This window comes from Leopardus geoffroyi, chromosome D4 (assembly GCF_018350155.1).
Source record: "Leopardus geoffroyi isolate Oge1 chromosome D4, O.geoffroyi_Oge1_pat1.0, whole genome shotgun sequence".
NCBI lineage: Eukaryota > Metazoa > Chordata > Mammalia > Carnivora > Felidae > Leopardus > Leopardus geoffroyi.
Genome location: NC_059342.1, coordinates 71,098,032 through 71,110,915, shown reverse-complemented (window position 1 = coordinate 71,110,915; position 12,884 = coordinate 71,098,032).

Genomic DNA, 12,884 nt, shown 5'->3' with positions numbered 1-12,884 from the left:
TTTTTTTTTCCTCCAGAAGTCCCACCTCCTGTCCCCTTTACCAGATACTACCCCCTCCCCAGAAGTTGGCCAGTCTCAAGACTCTTCATATGTATTGTTCATGTCCAGTCTCCAGCTTAGCTGTTTTCTCCTCCATCTTTTAAAGCTGCTGGATATAACAGAAGGGTAGGCTTTTTAGTTTCCAAGTAGAAAGGGAGGAATGTTGATTAAGGACACGATTTCTTTTGCTTTGTTTCTCTCTTTGAGTTGCCCCTGACTGCCTGCAAGAGTTAACTCCCTGCCAGTTGCACTGACTCAGAAAAAAGATGGTAAATCTGGTCTTACTCTATCCAGCCAACATAAAAGAAGGAATCTAATGTGTGGCATTAAGCACTGATGCCTCCTCTGAAGGTGCACTGGGTCCACCTTCTCTATTTTTGGAAGCACATGAAATCTGGACTTGACTGTGGCACCTGTATATTCTAGATGTGTTTCCTACTAAGCACCTGTTGCTGTAGTAGAACCTCCAGCTCTCTTCTCCTGCGTTCTCAACCATTTCTGGAGGGCCTGAGGCTGTCTTACAGTTTTCCCAAATAAGTAACATCTGCCATTCTTTTTCTCTTTGGCTCTGAGACATCTCTGGAATGTACATTGTGAAGTTCTTTCCAGAACTTGTCACCATTTCCCTTCCCACCACTGAGTATTCATGCCCCTAAAGTTGACCTGTGTTTATCACACTGACTTGTGATACTCTACTAATGAGGAAAAGTCTCTTTCCCCACACACCCATTGTAGTAACAGTCTAGCATAGTGGTTGCAAATAGCACTGCTCACATTCCCAACATCCTATGAAGATTGTGAACTCCAGTTTTGAGACCAAGTTCTCCAGCATTGGCCAATGGACCCTTCTCTGAGACTCTGCTCCCAAATCTTCCTCTCTCTACTTCCAGTTACTCCTAACCTGCTTCCATGCCCTTCCCAGTTAGCCAATAAGTAAAGCCTTGTGTTTTATTGTGAAACCTTCAATTTATGTGGTTTTACATTTTTGAAAGTGATAATATAATCTCCTAGGCATGTCTGCACCTGTTGTGCTCATGTTTTGTCTTTATCTCTTGGGGGAGAGAAAGAGGAAGGCAACTAGGGAGGGGATGAGGGGAGAGGAGTGCACAGTGTTTTACTCAAGCACCAAACTGTTTTCGCGTGTCAATGCTGGCTGATTAAATACCAATTCCAGTGCCAAGGGAAGGCGATGACAAGGTGTTTTTGTCCCAGAATTGTTCATTTAGGCAAGGTGGGAATTGCAGACTGTGTGCCTTTTCTACATCATGCAACACATAGAGCATATTGTAGTAGAGTTCTCAAATTAGATCCTGGCATGTGTCCCAATGAGCATTATTGAAAAGAATGACAGTGGGAAAAGTCTAGGGAGTTACAGGTGATTGAGCTACTTACCTGACCATCCAACAGCTTCTAGAAAAATTGACTCACATATGATGAAATCTACCTCCTCTCTATCCCCAAACACTCCTTGTGTTTGCCATATTATGTGTAGAAAAGCATGGTTTGAGAATTTGTTTTTAATGGGGAAGGGAGGAAGAAAGGAAGAGAGGGAGGGAGGGAAGAGAAAGAGAAGGTGGTCCAATGAAAGAGCTATATACTCCAAATCCTCTACGTGAGTTGTTTTGCTTCTATAACGAAATCGAATTATCAAAACCCAAAAGAGGATTTGGCCTAAACAGACCAACGAGAAGCTCCATGTCATAAATTTAAGACCTAGGTTCTACTTAATGTCTAAATGGCCTTACTGTTCATTCATCCGTTTGTCTCAGTATAGGTGCCCAGTGACTGTTTGCTTGGTCTCAGAAGAATGGCAGTAGCAATCCCATGGATTTGTGGGGCACTTCAAAGCTTTCAAAACCAGTTTCCATATATAATCTCATTTAATCCTCACAACAACTCCGTGAGGTAGGCAGGCCGGGTCATCTGAGCCCCATTTTATAGATCAGCAGTTCTCAAACTGCTTAGGTTTGGAGCAATCAGAGATCATGATCATGGTACCCTTTGAAGAACATTGTGAACTACTGACATTTTAAATTACATGGCAACTAATTATAGATTCTGGGGAAGGCAATGTCCAACTATAGGTCAGGTAGAAGCTATGTGTGGGCTTTGGGAGAGGAGGTGATTAGAGCCAGGACATGGTTAGGTGAGGGTAGAAGCAGAGTGGAGCCTGAGGAAAAAGCTCTACAGAGGTGATCTGAAGGCTTTTAAAAAAGGGATCGAATTCAAGGAGCAAGATAAGTAGACTAAACTAGGCAAAGCAAGAGGCTCAGATTAACAGAAATTATGATGATATAGAGAAAGTGTGAGAAGGTCGGATAGTTGGACCACAAACAGGGTTGGGGTCCGTGAGTTCCTGCTGATCTCATGATCGTCAAGTAAGGAACTGAAATTAGCCAAAAATTTGGAACCAAAATGCTGAAGTTCGGTCAGTGTCAGTGATCTTTTACCCTGATGAGATGGTCTGGACCATCCTTGAGGACTTTTCTCTAAGACCTAGGTGTAGCATAAAATCAGTTTGACCCTTTTCCTGCTTTTACATAAATTGATGATAGAGATCTCTGGTGCAAAGGGCCCACAGAAGAACTCATCCTGCATGGGACTTGGGGAGAGGGGAGGGACGTTAAGACCACCAGTAGGTCAGAGCACATGAACAGTAACCGCAATTGGACTTCTCCTTAAGGATTGGTGGACCAGAAAAAAGCCACAGGAATGTTTGAATTCCCCTTAGAAGTTATTGTACAGAAAAATGGCAAGGACAGAGGCGCTTGGGGGTTACTTATCATGAATTAAGTGAGAAAAGGGTTTGCAGCAGTCCACACAGTAGGACAAAAATGTTCCTATTTTCATCAGTGGTATTACTATTTCTTCAAGGTATAAGGCTCAGAACAGTGGCATTCTCTCTTTCCTGTCCTTTATATACCTAGAGTATATGGAAACTTGACAGATATTTGTTGAGTGGGCACCATGGTTTCTGTCTTACATGTGAAGAAATCATTGCCTTCTGCTACACTGCCACTCTTGAAAATTCCTCATGTTGGGGTGCCTGGGTGGCTCAGCTGGTTGAGCGTCTGGCTTTGGCTCAGGTCATGATCTCACAGTTTGTGGGTTCGAGCCCCGCATCGGGCTCTGTGTTGACAGCTTGGAGCCTGGAGCCTGCTTTGGATTCTGTGTCTCCCTCTCTCTCTGCTCCTCCCCCGCTCATGCTCTGTCTCTCTCTCTCCTTCAAAAATAAATAAAAGCATTAAAAAAAAAAAAAGAAAAAGAAAATTCCTCATTCTATCACTGATGAATTTCTAGAATTCCCAGCATGCATCTCTGAATCCAGTGTCTCTGCCTCTAGCCCATAGAGCATTATCATACTAATGGCTTTTCCTCATCATTGTCCCTGCTCAAGAACCCTCAAGACCCCTTCTTGGTTGCTTATTAAACTCAAAGTTCTCTCTTTGAAGGCCCTCCATATTCTGACCCCAGTTTACTTACTTATCCAAACTTAGTTTTCTTATACATCATCTCAAATCTGCACTGCACAGGGGGATTTAATGTTCAAATATTTAACTTTCATACAGCTGGTATCTCCATATGTCATAAACTAATACTCTGTTGTCTTTCATGTGCCAAACATTTTTTAAAATTTATTTTAGAGAGAGAGCGCTCTAGTGGGAAAGGGGGCAGAAGCAGAGAGCGAGAATCCCTTTTTTAAAAAGATTTTTTAATAGTTTATTTTATTTATTTATTTATTTATTTATTTATTTATTTGGGTGGGGGAGGGGCAGAGAGAGAATCCCAAGCAGACCTCCAGCTGTCAGCACTGAGACTGTAATGGGGCTCAAATTCACAAACCATGAGATCATGACCTGAGCCAAAATCAAGAGTCAGAGGCTTAACCAACTGAGCCACCCAGGTACCCTGAGACAGAATCTTGATGTGGGGCTTGATCCCACGACCCTGGGATTATGACCCGAGTTGAAATTAAGAGTCAGAGGCTCAACTGACTGAGCTACCCAGGCACCCTGCAAAACTATTTTTTATTATATCTTTACCAGCATTGATATTTTTTTTCAGAGCTAAGAAGTTTTCAATGAGCAAATAATCATATTAGCTTCTATATTTTCATTAAATGTGTAATAAATAGATGTGAGTCTGAGGCAAGAGTAAACACACGAACCACTGCAGGGAAAAATACTTAACATGTTTTATTAGATATGACTTCAGTAGGTTGTATAGGAAACATCACAAGACAATGGAGAAAAACTGATTCACATTCAGTAAATTGACTCTAGAGAAATGTGTGTATATCCTCATCTCTTTCCATAACAACAAATAGTGAAAGAAAGATTAAAATGTACATGGACACAACAGAGAATATACGTAATATTTTATTTGCTGAGAGATGGGTACATCTTTTATCCTTTATGTTGTTAAAAAGAAAACCATAGGCCCAAAATGGCATCACTTAGATTAAGGTCCCACATCAGTAAACCAAGACTTAATACTTAACCTAACTGCAATTTCAAACTCCCAGAAATGTAACCTTTCACCAGTCAGGAATTTCCTGGTCAGTACCAATAAGGTAATCTATCACGAAGGCCCTCTTTTTTCCCCAAAGGAGGATAAAGTAATCCACTTACTAAAGCCCTTTTTTCCCCAAGTGAACGTTACTTCACCAGTAATAATCCTTCTTTCAATTTACGACTTCCTGGGTCTGCCTTTAAAAACCTCTCACTTTCTGTAGCCCTTTGGATCTCCCCTCTACCTAGTAGATCTTAACATTTACTTGGTTGAATTTTGTTTTTTTACAGGGTATTTTGATTTTCCTAGGCTTTTAGAAGTGTTTTAATTTAAAAAATTTAATGTAAAAACTAGCATTACTTTTTGTTATTAGGAAAAAGATTATACACATAAGGAACCACAAAATGAGAGTATCTTTTCAATCTTATAACCAAGGCAAAACATGTCAAAAGACACAATCAATAGATTTGACTAAAAAAATTTAATTCCTGTACCTGAAAAAAAACATTAATTACTAAACCACTTAAAATACAAAGATCCTCTTACAAATTAGAATCAAACAGACCTAGTAAAAACAAATTGGCAAATACTAAATAGTTTGTATAAAAAAATAATAATGTGTTCAACCACATTAGTAAGGAAATGCAAATTAAAAGTATAATAACAAGTTCATGGACAGCTGGTGTGTGCAAAGTGGTGTAAGCACACCAGACTAAAGTTTGACATGGCACATTAAAGTCACTAAAAATAGTTATATTTCTAAGAAATCACTCTAAGAGAAATAAAGAGTGTCGGCAGTGATTTATTAGACACTCATCACAGGGTTGTTTTACGATTGTAAGGTTGTTAAAAAACTTAGTAAGGAAAAAGTTAATTAAAACATAATGCACCCAAATGAAAAAGTCATATGCAACAATTAAAAATCATGGACTGTATTAGATAATGGAAAATGCCCCTGGCACAACATTAAGCATTAAGGAATAGAACAAATACAAAATCATATAATAGTGTCATGGCAATTCAGTGAAAATGAATTACACATATTGTGATATTGTGATATACAATAAAAAAATATTTGCTCTTCGACCCGGTTCCTGGCAGAGTTCCCCAAACCCTATAAATACCTGTGATAAGAGCAGAAAAGGTGCTTTTGTTGTGTGGATGAGGTGACTTTCGGAAAGCCCTGAGCTAACCTGAGGTTGGGACTGGTTGCCAGGGAAACCAACCACGTGATAGGAGGGCTGGAGTTTTCTGCACCACCTCCCTCCCAAACTTCAGGGATGGGTTTGGAGGTTGACTCTTCTGTGGCCAGTGATTTAATCAACTATAGCTAGGTAATGAGCCTCCATAGACACCAAAGAGGATAGCGTTCGGAGACCCAGGTTGGTGACCAAATGGAGATTTAGGGAGAATGGCTCATCAGGAGACCGCATGGGCGCTCCAAGCCCTTTCCGCATCCTTTGCCTTTGCATCTCGGCTGTCTGGCTGTTTCTGAGTTATCTCCTTCTATAATAAACTGGTGATCTAGTAAATAAAATGTTTCTCTGGTCTGTGAGCCGCTTTAACAAATTAATCGAACGAGAGGAGAGGGTCTTGGAGCCTCTTATTTATAGCCAGCCATTCAGAAGCACAGGTGAGCTTGTGACTGGTGTCTGAAGGAGGGCTGGGGGCTGGGGTGGGGTGTCCTTTGGGACCGAACTCTTAACCCGTGGAATGCTCTCTTTGGGTACACGGTGTCAGAATTGAGTTGAATTGTAGGACACTCAGCTAGTGTCCCCAGAATTGCTTGTTGGTGTGGGGACCCCCACCCAAACACACACATAATGCATATAAACGTGTGTGTGACATCAAAATACAAATAGTAGTGGTAATACAATCTTAGAGATAGTATCCCAGTTACTTTTCCACTTTCTAGTTTTCAGTATTTCCAAATGCTTTTAAAAATAAAAGTAATCAGAAATATATAGCTAACTATAGATTTCTACGAGGAGCATCACGTCTGTTGGAGAGATTGTAAGCTTCCTGTGGAAATGGGGGTGACAAGGAAAGTAAATAAAGAGTCTGGAGTTGGGCCATATGAAGAAAATGAAGTGTTTACCACGGTTGCCACATCTCACAGCGGAGCACCACAGAAAGCCCACAAAAGCCAGAGGCATGCTTTTGCCCCATGTTGGCAGGATTAGCTCCGGCATAATTACTGCCCTAATACTAAGTAACTCACTTTTGTGAACGCTTTGCCCTTGGCCCAGTTTTCAACACTTATAATTTCATTCGTTTCCCTGAAGGCACGCTGCAGGGGTTGAGTGGAGAGGGAGAGTGGTCCTTTTCCATCTGGGTCTTTCTTCCCCGGGTAATCCAAGATATATACGATTCATGCTGTCCACCATTGTGACTCCTGCCCCATCACCCTGAGCCATTGCCAAGTGCCTTTCAAATAATGGAGCTCCTTCCTGTTCTGTTCCTGAGACTAGCCTTGGCCTAGGGCCCTAGCACGGTTTTGCTTCCTGGTAGTCAAGGGATCATAGAAGGTTTATAAATTCCCATTTTAGCACTGAAACTCCAAGCAAATATGGTTGTTTATTTTGAACAGATTTTTTTTTTGCCTAGTAAAGAACTCACATCTGAATGTTGCAGTTGCCCGCCTGACATCTGGGAAGAGCTATTATTGCCATTTCCTGTCAATATCACAGGCTGATCTTCAGTCAATACAGGTAGGAATGGCCAGTTTAACCGGTTGTTGCATTGTTGGAATATATAATGCTATAATGGAATTGTTGAATTAATGGGATATATAATGGCAGATGAGTAGCCTCTGCCCCAGCCCCACCCCTATGTTCCCCCTCATTGAGGCTGACCCATTCACTCCCCTAGGACATCCTGGATCCAAATCCAGCAACTGAAGGTGTTGGATACCTGGCAGTGTAGCCTTCATCCCCACCACTGAGCAGATGCACAGCTGTTGTCCCTTCTGAATGATCAGCCTCCAGGTCACTCAGGGTGTTAAATATTTTGAATGAGACTTTTGCATCACGATGGTGTTGAAGACATGATAACACCAGACCAACCTAAATCATTCCCGTTGCTTAAAAAAACTTCTGGCCCAGTAGTTCTCAAACTTGAGCATGCGGCAGAATCACCTGGAAGGCTTGTTAAAACCTACCCATCTGGGCCCTACCCTCAGAGCTTCTGATTCAGTAGGTCCAGGGTGGGGTCTGAGAATTGGCATTCCTCAAGATTCTCAGGCAACGCTAATGCAAGTGCTCCCGGTCCTCACCGACAGCTCCCTGATCGAAAGCTCCCTCTAGAGCACCGCTTCTCAAAATCAGTGTGCACAAGAATCCCCCGGGGGGAATCTTATAACACAGACTCTTATTCAGTGGCTCTGGGTTGGAGTCTGAAGTTCTACATGTCTATCACGCTTGCAGGTGATCCAGGTGATGCCAGTGTCTACATGACCTTGAATAGCGAAGTCTTAGGGCACTAAAGTGAATTCACTCTTCTCCACAGAAGGAACGTCCTACTTGGACATCCTTGATCCTTTCTGTATACAATTACCTGTTCATCCTCCTTTGTGCATTTATTATTCTTTTTGTTGTTCCTGTAGCTTCTGGGCTCTTTCTTTCTTTCTTTCTTTCTTTCTTTCTTTCTTTCTCTTTTAAGTATGAAATTTATTGTCAAATCGGTTTCCATACAACACCCAGTGCTCATCCCAACAGGTGCCCTCCTCCGTGCCCATCACCCACCCTCCCCTCCCTCCCACCCCCCCATCCACTCTCAGTTTGTTCTCAGTTTTTAAGAGTCTTTTATGTGTTGGCTCCTTCCCTCTCTAACCTCTTTTTTTTTTTTTCTTTTTTTGCCCTAACAAATTCCCAGGCGATGCTGATACTGTTAGCCTGTGGAGCATACTGAATGGTGAGAGTCTAGTAGTGAGTCTAGTTCTCCGCCCTTCCTGCAAAGTACTTTAGAGAAGCCGCTCCTGTCATTCCCTGAGGATCTAGAGCTTACTCCCTCTCACCACTCACCCAAAGCCTAAACCTCCACCAAGAGGTAGATTTCACCAGGACGTTTGGTAAGAGCACAAACTGACTTTTTTTCTTCCTTAGGATAAGGCTAATAACGATCTGAGTTTTTTTTTGTTTTGTTTTGTTTTTTAAGATTTTTTTTTTTTCCCAACGTTTATTTATTTTTGGGACAGAGAGAGACAGAGCATGAACGGGGGAGGGGCAGAGAGAGAGGGAGACACAGAATCGGAAACAGGCTCCAGGCTCTGAGCCATCAGCCCAGAGCCTGACGCGGGGCTCGAACTCACGGACCGCGAGATCGTGACCTGGCTGAAGTCGGACGCTTAACCGACTGCGCCACCCAGGCGCCCCCGATCTGAGTTTTATATTAGATAGTTATCTATCTATTTCTGTAGTTCCTAACATTCTGATGTGACTCCATGCATTGTGAGAGGGATTACAAGTAATGCATATGAATGACTTATCTATTTTTTCTTCTTAAAAAAAAATTGTTTTTCGCTTTGTCCTTTCTCCTTTTTTCCCCTCCTCAGCTATCGTTTCTTCTTTTCTCTACTTCTCTTCTGCCCACTCTCTGTTGTTTCTGTCTTTCCAATTTTTTCAAGGTTTAAAATCCACAGCCCACTCTCCGGATTCCACTCTGGATAAACTAAAACACACAGACACACACATACATACACACACACACCTGACTTCTCAAACAGACTCCACCCAGACTACATTGAAGCTTCCTGATTCCAACAGTGAGGTCACAAATGAGTCTAGGAAAGTACCTGTGAGTGCATGTCAGGGAAACAAAGAAGGCAGTCAAGTGCAAAGGGGAAGGCTGGATTGTTCTTTTCTAGCGAAGACTTGACCAGCAGCTTTTTCCAGAACTTAAAATTTGCCCTGCTTAACCCACTAAGCACTTTCTCTGCAAACAATAAAAGAAGATGGCCACTTCTATGAACCTGGCCATTTTCTGGGTTTTAATAGTGTTTAATTCTGGTTAAGAAAAAACAGACTTCTGTGAGCTGTCAGTTTGTAGTTTCCCTGCCTTTGGGCTGGGCAGGCAGTTTAGCAAATTCTGTGGAAAAGTTTATATGTGCTGAAGGGCAGAATTAGTGGCCTTGCCTTCCTCAATTTTCAAGAAACCCAGGATGGGGCAGGAGTTTGTCAGTACAGAAGCCTGAGAGTTAATTCTGTACTATTTTCTTTACAAATGCAGTCGAGAAAAGTTTAAGAAGAGCTCATTCTGTGAGGAAAAGGAGGGTAGAAATTGTAGATGTCATCTTGGTGCCGAGAAAAAAGGAATTCACTTTCCGAGTTCAGTTCATCCATTGCTAAATGGCTTTCTAAGAGACCTGCATATTTTAGCTGACTCCGTGTTCCTCCTTATGTGACAGGTGACCCACACTTGGATTCTAAATTAATTCCGGCAAAGATAAGTTATCTAAACTTGTTGTACTTCCGTCATCTCACCTGTAAAGTGGACACAGTCACCTTAACTAACTGGGTACTTAAAAGATAACTTAAATGAAAGTGATGCCCATACTTCAATGCAGTGGTTCTTAACTGAGGGCTTGGAGGATGTTCAATACGTGTCAACATTCATCTCTCCTTCTTGGATGAAAAAGGGAGAAAAGGAGATATGATCCTCAATATAGAGCCACGAAGAAAATTCCTGGCTGTGATGGTAGAAAAATCAAAATCACGAGTCTCAAACTCAAGTGAGTTTGAGATGCCAGGCAAGTAGTATAAGTAAGTAAAACACCCTAGAGGCAACGAAGAAGGAATGGAACAGACAGTGGACAAAGTATTAGAAATACTTCAAATACCTATTGTAGTAAACGTCAAATAGCTGCACACTCACAACAGAAAGGCACCTTGCCACTCTACCTTGAGTTCTTGAAGCGGGAAAAGAAGGTGGGGATCGTAGTTGACAGGAAAGAGTATGCTGCCTCCAGAGGGACAGTCACCACTCTCCACCTGACAGTTATGCAATACAAGACTAAAGGCTCAGTGCTGCCACATCGCATGACTCTTGGCAAGATGAATAAGAGGCTCTGTTTATTCCTAAAACATTTCGTTAATAAATGTGGGCCAACACTACGGTATGGCCAACATAGCATGCCATTGAAGTCTTGTGGACATGTAGGCAACAACTATACTTTTGTTTTCCTTTTTTGAGTTCTGCCTGCTCAGAGTGAAGCACACTGAATTGCTACTTGCTTTTTATTCTCTAAGAGGTTAGAACTCGGGGCGCCTGGGTGGCTCAGTCAGTTGAGCGGTTGAGCATCCGACTTCAGCTCAGGTCATGATCTCACAGCTTGTGAGTTCCAGGCCCGCGTCGGGCTCTGTGCTGACAGCTCAGAGCCTGGAACCTGCTTCGGATTCTGCGTCTCCCTCTCTCTCTGCCCCTAACCCACTCGCATTCTGTCTCCATCTCTCTCAAAAATAAATACACATTAAAAAGAAAAGAAACCCCTTTCTGAAGTATCACCTTGGGAATCCAGAATGGAATGCATGTTTTTGCTGCTTGGGCTAGAAATTATATACACTTGAGCAGACTTTTTAAATGTCTGTTCTTTTTCACCATACTCCTATGCAGTGGAACTTACCCCCTTTCACAGATGAGGAAATGAGCAATCATTTGCTCAAGGTCACAGAATAGCAGCACTCATATTTGAAACCAAGTTATTTTATCCAAGTTTGGCATCTGTCCTATACCATGAAGTGGAAAAATAGCATTTCTCTGAGTCCAAAGCTCATGTTCCTTCCACATTCTCCCTGGGTATTTCAGAGCATTAACAAATATTTTGAGCCTGAACATACTACAAACTGGAAATGAAATTCCTTGATCGTAAAATTAGATTTTTCCCCTATTATTGCATTCCTTATGTGAGAAATTTTATTTTATTTAAATGTTTATTTATTTATATTTAGAGAGAGAGAGTGAGCGCGAGTGAGGGAGGGACAGAGAGAGAGGAAAGAGAGAGAACCCCAAGCAGGCTCTGCACTGTCAGCACAGAGCCCTACACGGGGCTCCGTCTCATGAACCGTGAGATCACGACCCGAACCAGAACTGAGTCGGATGCTTACCCGACTGCACCACCCAGGTGCCACTTACATGAGAAATTTTAAAACACCAATGACAATGTGAGTCATTCTTGCAGTTTGACCCAAGGGGAGAAATTTCTATCATATTGCATTTGAATATTTTCCAGGTAAGTGTCAGAAACCCCAATGAATCCAATTTAAACTATGAAGGAATTTATTGTCTATGGAAATGTAAATTCCAGACTTAGCTTGAGCTTCCGGCCACGCATAATCCAGTGGATCAATGTATCACCCAGGTTTCTTTTATGTCTCCTCACATCTTTGTGGAATCTAGGCCTTGAACAAAGATTGGGTTCCTGCGTGTTTTCTAAAAGCTGTCAGTCAGCATCTTGTTTATATCTAAATGAGGAAAGAGAAAGTTTTAGTAACTGTATCACAAGTGCTAGAAATGCCATTCACTTGCTTTCTTGTTCTCTCTTCATTAACCCTTGACCTAAAGATAGGATTGTTGGCTGGATTAAGATAATTAGGGTCTAACCCTGGACTTAGGGTTAGATTAATCCCACACAAACTGCATAGCTGCCATAAAATGGAGGAGGGATAAATTTGCCCAAAGGAAAATCAGTGTATTTTTGGTGGAAAGTAAAGGAAATGCGTACTGGGAGGTGACTGTCAGCTATCTGCTACGATGGCTATACAGGAAATATTCATAATTTGTACTTCATCAAAAAGGAAAAGGAAAAGGAAAGACAGGCAACTCATTCCTGAGAGACATGACTGGATGTCTGGAAAAACCAGAAAGGAGCATTTTGCTGATTTTGTGTTATTATAGAATTCTGCAACCTCTTTCATTTTTGTTGCTATTCCACTACAGAAGATTTGGGGAACATTGGTCATGGCCATTTTGGGGTTTTTCTCTGACGTTAAATTCTGAAAAATTAACAAGTCACCATGTGTGGGTTTAGCAAAATGCTGTTTTTATAAGGTCCACCAGCTAAGAATGGTTTTTACATTTTTAAAAGATTATAGGGGTACCTGTGTGGTTCAGTCAGTTAAGTGTCCAACACTTGATCTCAGCTCAAGTCTTGATCTGAGAGTCATGAGTTCAAGCCCCGTGTTGAGATCCACATTGGGCATGGAGTAATAATAATAATAATAATAATAACAAAAACAAAGAGTATGCAACAAAGGCCACATGCATGTGGTCCATAAGGCCCAAATTATCTGGTTCTTCACAGAAAAAAGTTTGCCAACCTGTGATCCAGTCCATAAAAG